Source organism: Siniperca chuatsi, linkage group LG10 (assembly GCF_020085105.1).
Source record: "Siniperca chuatsi isolate FFG_IHB_CAS linkage group LG10, ASM2008510v1, whole genome shotgun sequence".
NCBI lineage: Eukaryota > Metazoa > Chordata > Actinopteri > Centrarchiformes > Sinipercidae > Siniperca > Siniperca chuatsi.
The window spans coordinates 1,367,253-1,377,701 of NC_058051.1; the positions used below are offsets into that span (position 1 = coordinate 1,367,253).

The 10,449-nt window shown below is 41.5% G+C and overlaps 1 long non-coding RNA gene across 1 annotated transcript; it reads left to right on the plus strand.

The window, feature by feature from the left end:
* Nucleotides 1-5,690: 5,690 nt before the first annotated feature.
* On the plus strand, nucleotides 5,691-8,710 carry LOC122883446. The gene is made up of 3 exons (XR_006379627.1): nucleotides 5,691-5,871; nucleotides 7,254-7,324; nucleotides 7,486-8,710. It is a non-coding gene; the product is annotated as an uncharacterized LOC122883446 (long non-coding RNA).
* Nucleotides 8,711-10,449: the final 1,739 nt, after the last annotated feature.

Sequence of the window (10,449 nt, forward strand, 5' to 3'; positions counted from 1 at the left end):
TCTCTAAAGATACACGTAAACATATCTGCAGGTTTACGCAGAGAAGGGTGATATGGGTAATTATCAGTCGCAGGGGCTTGCACAGAAGCAGATGCGCACACCTCCCAAATCTCAACAAAGTCATGTGGAAGCAAACTAACTGGTTGATCCAACTCCTGTCAGGAGGTGAGTCTGAAATGGAAAAGAGAAAGAAAAGTGAATGTTATACTCAAAATACTAGTAGGACTCACCGGTCTACAGACGAACACACATGGGCAGTAGCCTGTGGGGGGAAACTGAAGCTCCCGAAGGAAACCGCCACAGAACAGGCACAAGAGTCCCCAGCCACAAGCATGGTTACGTTATTGTAAACATAAATGTCTTCTTAAATTAAGAGGACATTGTCAGAGAAATGAGTACTTTACTCTAGAAGCTTTCGTTTGTGATAATTCGATTAACTGATTTAACAGAAAATTAGTCGGCCACAATTTTGATAATTGATTAATCCTTTAAGTCATTCATTAAGCAAAAATGCTAAACATGTTCTGCTTTCACTGTCTTTGCTGCTTTTTCCTGTTTTATTTCATTTTGAATTTAGTAAAGTATTTTGGGGTTTCTGACTATTTCAAGACGCCACTGCCGGTCAATTCTTCATTATTTTGTGACGTCCTATAGAATAATCAATGAATTTGAAAAAAATGTTGTCAGATTCATCGATAATGAAAATAATCATTTGTTGCAATCCTACTATGGACATTCACCTCATTCACCTGCTCTATGGGATGCGTTGGTACGGCACCCCCTGAAGGTCACGGCGAGAATTTCTTTGAGGACTGCTTTCCCCTCAAAAAATTTCCCTCGCAATACTTTTCTTCTTCCGTTCTTTCAGAGCCGTATGTCTCTTTCCGCTCAGCTGCTCCAGCGCAACGCAGCAGTGTATCAGCTCAGTGAACTGGGCATTAAGTCTGCTGATATAGTACTTCTGCTCAATAGGCCTGCATGGATATGTAATTAGTGAAAGTAAACTTCTTAGATCAAGAGGTCTCTCCAGAAGGAAGCAGTACGGTGATCTGCAGGATGCTGTCGGATTCATTCGTGAACACTTACTGTGCTCTGTGCTGGACTGGACCCCAGAGGGGTTCACTGAGGAAGAGGAGACGTCTCCAGAGGTGGAATTACAGATGTGCAGCTGAATCTACCTCATAAAGCTAACGTGCTGTATTTGTATGAGTCAGAAAAAGCAACAAACAAGAAGGCGACTGAGATGCTGCAGAGTCTGTGGTTCTGTCGCAGACAGCAGTGACACATCAGGAATGCAGACCAACGCAAGCTGGAAAGCTTTTTGCACAGGGTTCTCTGTTCTTTGCACAAAACAAATTAAAGTAACCTTCAGTGCTGAAGCAGGTTTTGGTAGAAGATCTGTTGCCATACGTGTGGACAATAATTGATGTTCCTTACACATACAGCTCCGACCCAGAAGTTTGATAATGTTCTATCTGATAACTTCTTTGCAATGGACGTCATATAAGGTGAGGTGTCCATAAACAATGCTAAATACATTAACTCCTCAATATCTTACATACGACATACGGCTCAGCAGGACTGGAAGAAGAAAATTATTGTGAGAGAACGCAAAACATATTGCGAGGGAATGCAAAAGTAGTCCTCAAACAAATTCTTGCCATGACCTTTAGGGGCTCCGTAGGTGGGAAATTATAGCCTACGAGTAAAGAGCTTAAAAAAGAAGGCAAGTATTGTTAAAAAGCATACACACTGTGGCCTCCCTGAATTAATGCACCTACAGTAACTCGCAAACATTTTCTTTATTGACCCATTCCTGTTGTGAGTCCTTTTCATTCACGTTGTAGGAATTAACTCTGCTGTTATTTCTCTGCTGCAAAAGTTCTCAAACACATTACAGTACAGTCTTGTATCTTAAATTACTTACATTAATTACCTCCACAATACTGAACTCTCAGGAGAGCTTGACGTTTGATGAGGTGGCTGCAGTCTGGGTCTTATTTCAGACACACAGAGCAGTAAACACTGCACAGTGTGGCAGTGAAGGCTGTTTGACTGGCCAACTTTGTATGTATATACTGTCTTGTGTATTTGTGCGACGTGGCGGTGCAGACAAAGAGAAAGCCAGTATGATGAGTGACATTTGCCCCCCTGTCACCCTTGTCTCATTAGTCTTAAGCCCCTTCCTCCTCTATCCTATATATATAATATGCAGGCGCTCAGCTATTTGACTGTCTCTGTTTCTTTCTCCCTACCTTGATTCAGTCAGAGCACTGTTTTGTTTATCTCTGTCTGTGGAGCTGGCCTCCCGATCTCCTCCAGGCCTGCATGTCCAGTAGATCAGTGAAGAAGAGAGGAGAGCTCCTTCATGGCCCTCCAGGGGTTGTTTCAGATGGAGAGGCCGTTCCTGACGTCTTGTGTATTCAGTGAAAAGAGCAGGGCCAGCGGGGGGTTGACTGTATCTCCTGGGCCTCCTCCTTAATAAAAACCCTTCTCTTTCTTCCTCCCCCTCTTCCCCTCGTTTTCATGATCCTTGGAATGCACTCAGAGGCTGCAGGAACTCCAGGTGGCTGACGGGGGGCGCTCCTAATACCTCCTTTCTCTTTCTTTCTCAACTGCGCCTTTCTTCCAAAGTCCTTTTTTTCCTTTTTCTCCCCCAGACAGGTCTAAGGGGTAAGTTTCTTCAGAAAGCAGCTTGGGTTGCGCTGTATTTATTCACACTCAGGCCTCGTCCCTCTTGTATGTTTGGAAAGACCATGCAGCTTGAAACCCTCCGTCCACCCCCCACATCGCTCTGGTTTCTTAAAAGGCTCTCCAGCAGTGCCACAGCTCTTTGAAAAGATGGTGCCTCTGAGAGAGAGAGATGTGGCTGCATCGAAAAGCTCACTGTTTGGTGTATAGCCGGCAGCCCCGAAGAACACTGGGGGAGAAGCAAATTAATGGTATCAGACAGCCTTGTGACAGGAAACCCCACTATGTGACAGCCGCACAAAGCCCCCGAGACTGGATTTCAAAAGCAACAAAAAAAAATGTTACATATATAAAAAAACATGTTTACCAGTCCTGTATACCCCTCCTTCAAAAAGTAGGCCTCTCTCCAGTACTTTTGGTAACCCACGTAATCCACGATTCTAAAACCAGCACACTTAAAACACCTTCTATTTTCTTTGCTTTTCACAAGAGCTGGGCTAAGATGAGATTTTAACATTTTATTGATTTATTGTTCAACAAAAGGAGTGACACCTCCTTGCTAGTGTACCATGTAAGTACTATAGCAGGTTGATTAAAATAAAATGTACACTTAAGTGTTTTAGTTTTTAGCACAATGCCACGGCAAAATTGGAAACAGTATAAATAAAAAATGGAAATGGTGTCGGTCCACCACTTATTTGTTGGATGGATTGTCATGAAATTTGGTACAAAAATGTGGTAATTTTTTTACTTATTCAGTAAAAAATAAGTATCCACTTGATGGATTGGCACAAAATTAGGTACAGACGTTCATGCTCCCAGACAATCGCCACCAGAAAGTTGACATTTTTGGTTCAGTGTGAAATGTTTCAACAACTATTCGATGGATCGAAATTCGATTTTTGCTACTAAGACACTTGGAGAAAATTGGTGAATGCCACAAATTCTCTTAAATCACTTGTATGTTCCACTTAGGAACAAATCTGTAAGTGTTTCTTGCATGAGGCTCAAAGTCCACTTACTAGCTTTCAATTGCATCTCTTCCTAAGCAGATCAAGTTTGCTCAGTCAAAACAGCCCAGTATCACTAGGAATTACATTCATATTGGACGGTTCTGCACCTCACGATTTACGTCCAGTGCCGACATTCAGGACACGTTCAAAGAAAGGGTGTGGAGGTTGTGGTGGATCAGTGTGGAGTGCGTCCAGCTTTAATGCAGGAGACCGGAGTTTGTATCCTGTCACAGATGTCGCCAGAGAACATAATCAGGGCGTTTGCAGAATTGTCCAGTATAATTGTTCTTGTCTGGTGATCAGCTTGGGCAAACAAGATGCAATGTGTGGGTGTGGCAGCTTTGAAGTTGTTGGAAGGCACCTTTTATGGTACTGAGTAATGGAAAGTAATGTAACAAGTAATGTTCTTACTTTTGCTGTTGAGGAATTAGCAAAGTAATTTAATTGCTTTCTCAATAAGTAATATGTAATGGGTAATTGATTACATTCTTGCCTAACGCTGCTCAATGTTTAGATAATGTTCCTTTAAGCCCTTTAGGTTAAGGACAAATCAAAGATGCAGAAAAAATCCAAGTGTCTCCCACAGTGCAGACTCTTTGGTAAAAAGAGTGAAAAATCAGGACATGAGATGACATCACCGCTGGCGATGAGTGTAACCCCACGCCTTTTCTCAGTCCATCCAGAGAATCCACCTCCCAGAGCCAAACAGTGTGCTGGATCCTGGCTGCAGGCCTCCCTCTACAATAATAATCCTGTATCCCTCACCCATTTCATTCTGAGGTGGCTTTCTCCAAAAAAACGGACTAGATGATGCTTTTGCAAATAGCCCAGACCCAGATATCATTTATTTGCATGATGGTATTGGTATTGATGCTTTTCCTCAAATGTAAAGCTAACATCTCAAGTTTGGTTTTGCAAATGGTCGGGGCAAGGAAAACAAAGTAGAAAATTCACCTCATTTTCTCCCACCCTGAGAGAACTAAACATGTGTGAAATGCATTATGTTCAAAGTTGAGCAGCCTTCCCAGTTGGTTAAGATGGATGTGGACGGTTATCTGTTTTGTTTGTTGAGAATAATGGCAAAGATGAGTTTTCACAGGAATAAAAAGTGCTGTTTCCACAGTGTCTATTTAGAAATTCAAAGCATGCTTTTCAGAGATAATTTTGAGCTCTTTAGAAATCATTTGCGACTGTCTTTTGATGCCTTTTAGGCTGCGTCTGTGTTGAGACATTTCAGTCGCCTTTTAGCATAACAAGGAGCTTGCATCTGATAGCAGGAGCAGCGTAATCCTGTCTTCTGGTCAACTCAAGATCTTTGAACCGTCTCGGAATTCATATGCATGAATGTATAGAAAGACTAAGAGATAAAGAGACTGCAATGCCCTGAAGGCTAGATTTCTATATAGCGCATTAGCTTTAATCATGTGTGTATTGATTAGTCCCAAAACATGAAACATACAGTGGATATGCCACATCTGCCAACATTCAAAGATTTGCATGAATTATGGAACTTCAGTTAAGAGATGAGAGTACGCAGGACTGCTTTAATGAGTTGGTTTATTTGATGGGAACTTTGTAATGGTTGCAGGATCAACTTCATGTGTCAATCTCTAATCCACTCTTTATAGTATGTGTCTCACCGTCGCTTTGTCTGTCCGAGTAACACTCTACTTCTGATTGAGTAACACTCAAGTCAGGTCAAATCAGGTTTATTACAGCCCGATATCACAGAGCATGCCTCAAAGGGATGTACATATATTAAAAACAGCAATGAACAACATTAGAAAACACACAAACAGTGAGATTGTCATGGTTTTGAGGTTTGTGTTCAGTCATTTCCTGTTTTATTCTGAAATAGTCTCCTTCCCTCAAGTGTCTTTTAGTTTTGCTTCCTGTCTTTGATTGCTTTGATTGTTTTCACCTGTGTCTTGATCAGTTTCACCTGTGTCTCGTTGTCTCCCTAGCCAAAGTGTATTTAGTCCGTGTCCTTCCTTTGTTCAGTTGTCAGATCGTCGTCGTATCCTGGTTTCTTGGACCTGTGAGTTCTGGAGGCTTTGTTTCCCCTTGTACCTTGCCTGTCTGTGGCTTTTGCCTGCTCGCTGTTGGACTTGTTTTTCGGTTTTGGACTGCTTATCTGCTTAGAGTTGCTTTTACCCACCAATTCAATGTAAGTCTTTTTATTAATAAATTATTGATCTGCACCAGCTCTACCTGCTAGTCTGCATTTAAGTCCTATTCCATTGTGCGTTGCAAAATAAGAATTCCTTTACGAATATGGTCCCTTTCCAAGAATTGTTGTTGCACCAGTTAACCTACACACAGTATTTAATGCAGCTTTTACTTAAGTGATTTAGCAGTGACACTGGCAAGTCAAATCTCAAATGTAGTGGAGTGAAAGGGTGTATCACAACATGGCAAATTATCTTTTTATGCAGTATTTAACCTGCTGATGAAATCTTCTGAGATTTCACACATACCTCCATTTTTCAGGGGCAACTACCTGTGCCTGAGACAAGCGGTGGTTGCAGATCCTGCAGCTTTTTAGAGGTTTGTGCTGGCAAATGGCTGCAGGGGAAATGCCTCTTCAGCCACAAACACATGGGGCTGTGGTCCCAGGTGCTCTGCATTTGGAAGAGTGTCACTAGACAAGTTAAGACTTACATCAATGAATGCCTGGCCAAATATGGAATTGGCCAGGGTCCACCATCACTGTACCTGCCATAGTCATAAACATCCACAACCCAGAAGCAGTAATATGCATCAACAGCCAAGAGCGCATTAGAGAATCTACCTTTTGTAGACGATCTCAAGCAGACTGATGAAAACAAATATACCCATTTGAGTGGTGTGCACCGGATTGAATAAGAAGGGATGTGGGTTGAGGAAATCTGAGCAGGATGGTTGACAGGTGATTAGAGGTGTGGTGTGGTTCTGCTCCCGAACTGAAGTTAACTAATTAACTTCATATCCTTTGGAAGTGTGGAGTATGAAGGCCATGGTTGTGGACAGCCAATGGGAGTGCAAGCTTCAGACTCCGGAGGCTCTGAACAACTAAAGATTGTGTGTGGATCATACCCATTGTAGAGTTCGGGAGGGAAATCTGACAAGGAGTAGTGAAGCTGTTCTGGGAGCTCGTGGTGGAACAACACCTTACTAAGACTTAGTTTTTTTTTGTTTTTGTCTTTATTTGTACAATGTGTCGCCTGAACATGTCAAGAGGCTGAAGTATGTAAAGATTTTTACAAATGGAGTAAACGGTGCAGACTTTTAGACAATCTCTTAATTTCTGCTGGAAAGGTTTGGAGGTAGGGGTTTTCAGATGCTGTTGGACAATCTTAGAAGCTCTTTGTTTGATGCATACTGACACCTTTAATCTGTCAGATATTCAAAAATGTGTCCCACTAGCTTTGAAGATATAAATGTACTGTAATGCCTCATGCATCTCTTCAAAAAATACCTCCTTTCTTAAAAATTCTGCTTCCTTCCATACACACTACCCCCTCCCTGCTCTTTCTTACACCTATTTTCTCACACCTCTTTGCTTTTCAGGCCAAGCATGGGGTCCCTTTTGACTGGCAACCCAATGAAAATGGCCCTGGAGGGCAGGAGCGTGAGACCAGGTACTGTTTCCTTCAAGCACAATATCCATCTTTTCTTCTAGCATTCCTCGGTCCCCCCGAGAGCAATGTCTCTCATCCAACAAAAATGAAGTCAGCGCACACTAAGTTAAAGGTAGAAAAGGCAGTGTAATCACATACTGTATATATATGCTTCTCTCCAGCTGAACCTGGGAGGGGGGACATTTCAACAGAGCGGGCTGGAATAACAGACAGATCTGTCCAACAACAATTCATCCTGTCTTTCCTTTCCCTCTGCCCAGAAGAGAGCTCACTAAGTATACATATAGGAACTTAGCAGAAGCAAAAGAAGTATAGGAACTGCATTGGCTGTCAGTCTAGAGAATATACAGACCCTGTCCTCTAAAGCAGTGATTCCCAACATTTCTTTTCAGACGTACCTCCGCAGCCCTATCAGATGAACTGAAGTGCCCCCTTTATTAACACTAACCATGTTTCAAATGTGTTTATATGAACCAATTTTTAAACTGGATCGTTTAATGCTATTAACTATATAAAAGTACATTTGTACTATTAGTGGCAGAAGCTAAACATTTCAACCATTTAGCCAGGGACTGGGATTATAATTCAAGCTAAATCAGGTAAATCTAGTCAGCCCAGGCCAATCGCCACACATTCACAACAGACCATGTGTACTGTAACCATTTTGTTGAAATTTTTGTTCTGTTTATGCTAGTAACATTTTATTTTTATTACTACACACAAACACTGCTTCAAAAAACATCCAAAATAGTTCAAAATCAACTCTTTAAAACGCTAACAATGTCCCTTGCTTGTGAATCTATAATTTGACATCATTTAGCTGCACTTCCCTCCAGGGCTTTTCTCCCTGACAATTTTCTTTTTCAAATAATACAGTTGTGGTTATATCTTCATTGAGTTTCCTCAAATGTGTGAAACAGTGCTAAATGTCAGCCTGTGTGTGGGCAAACAGATTACTGCACCCTTACCAACATCTACTGAAAGGTGAAGCTGGCAACCTTTGATCAAAATAGTTCAAAGTATCAAACAATCACATGCAGTCATCATACCTCTGCATATCTGAACGGACAAACTGTTCTGTAGTGATCTCCTTAAGATCACAGCATAGAGATCATAATATACTGTAGGTTGTTTGCTTGGACACTGAAGCTATTGTTAGTGTGCTGTCTACATGGATTGAAGTTATTGGTTGTTATGATTTGACTGAGCCTGTACAGTATGTCTGCTAGTTGCTTCATAATTTTTTTTTTTTTTTTTAAGCTGTGCTGTTAATGAGTAATCTAAAAGTAACTAGAATACTGTAGGCCTTGTATGCTTTTTTGTTTTGTATCTTATGCATAAGAGGTCAAGTCATGTATTTGAAACACAATAAATGGCTGCCTTTATCCAAAGCACTTTACAATTTGACACACCCTGATGGCAGCGAGCTACCATGCAGGGTGCTGGTCTGACCATCAGGAGCAAATTGGGCTTCCGTGTCTTGCCACTTCAACATGTGGACAGGAGGAGCTGAGGATCGAACCGCCAACCCTGTGATTAGTGGACAACCCGCTCTACTGTAGCCTACCGCATGAACCACAACTGCTGCATTGATACTCTTTGATGTGAACATTAACTTTTAGATCTGTGAATTATTTTTTTTTAAATCTTACTCTAATCTTTAATATTTAGTACTGACATGAACCTGTATCCGAGTATAAGCTTTATACTACTTTATACTTTTCCGTATGCTAAGAAATTACATAATCGTGTAGAAGTCATGTATCATATGTGCAGTATTTCTTTTTGATAAATTACACATACAAATGTCTAAAAGTTTACTGATTCAATATTATGTGGTTTCTTGTATAACACCAATAGAATTTATAAAGTTTTTAACTTTATAGGTAAAATGACACAATGTCCTACTTTATACTTTTTCTTTAGATGACCTGTCTGGCTTCTGAACAACATTCTCATATCTAAACAACACAACAGGTCGATTGTCATGACTCCCAAAATGACATGTGACCATTGGAAAGTGCCAGCAGCAGGCGTACCACTTAAGTACGTTACGTGACATGAGTCACCTACTTAAGTTTAAATAAGTCAACGTTAAAAAGGTTTCTCATGGAACTTGTTTCCCGGTCTCCTGGATGAAAGTCCTGTTTGACCCATCAGTCACCCCAGCTACCTCCTAATGTGGACTTTGTTGCTCTTTATACTATGTCACCTGACTTCCTCCTCGGCTCCTGTCATAATTACTACTGCCACTAGAGGTTGCGGCCAAACAATAAACCTAAATATGGGTCAAAATTAGCTGCTTGCACAAACGACCTATAGGGCCGTTTTTCTGATGAGGACAAGCTGCTTCTGAACCAGTCCGCTGCTAAAATGAGCGCTTCTGGCAGGGACTGTGAACCGACCCTCCCACTTCCTAATGTTATGTATTTCCTCTCAATGCATGCCAAGGTACTGTATGAAGGAGCAAATGCGAAAAAGTAGCAATAGTTTTATAATTAGGTGCTCTTTAAAATGTTTGCGGGCAAACGAGAGGAAATATAACGTTAGGCACTGGGAGGGGCGGTTCACAGTCCCTTCCAGAAGGGGGTCGATAAGGGGTGACAAACTGTTAATGGCCTACATAAGAATGGAAACCATTGCCATTCTATAAATATATCAAGCTAAGCTATAGAGTAAGTTAGGCCTGGCCCTGAATATAAAAATATTTAGATCATCCTGTTTGTTTGGTATTTGGACATGCAAGTTTTCAGATACGATGTAACGTTATGTGATGTGGGACGGCAATATGAAAGAATTTCAAACTCCGACTATTTATAATTACCTTTCTCTCCTCGTGCCTGATGTCCATGTGCCGAAGCACTGCAGCGCTTGATAACGTGGTGCTCATTCTTTGACTGGAGTTGCAGCTGGCTCTGGCACGCTGCTATGCTGGCTGCGGGACGGGAAGAGCGATGCTGGGTCCACGCTTGGAGTTGCAACGATCGATTGCTGCCTGATTGTTGTCGCATTTGACAAGGTTCTGATGGTCTCCGCCGTGGCCAGTATATTAAGTAACGCTGCTGCTTCATGTCTCATGAACTCTTTGAACATTGCTTTTAGTTATCTATTTTAACCATTTATAC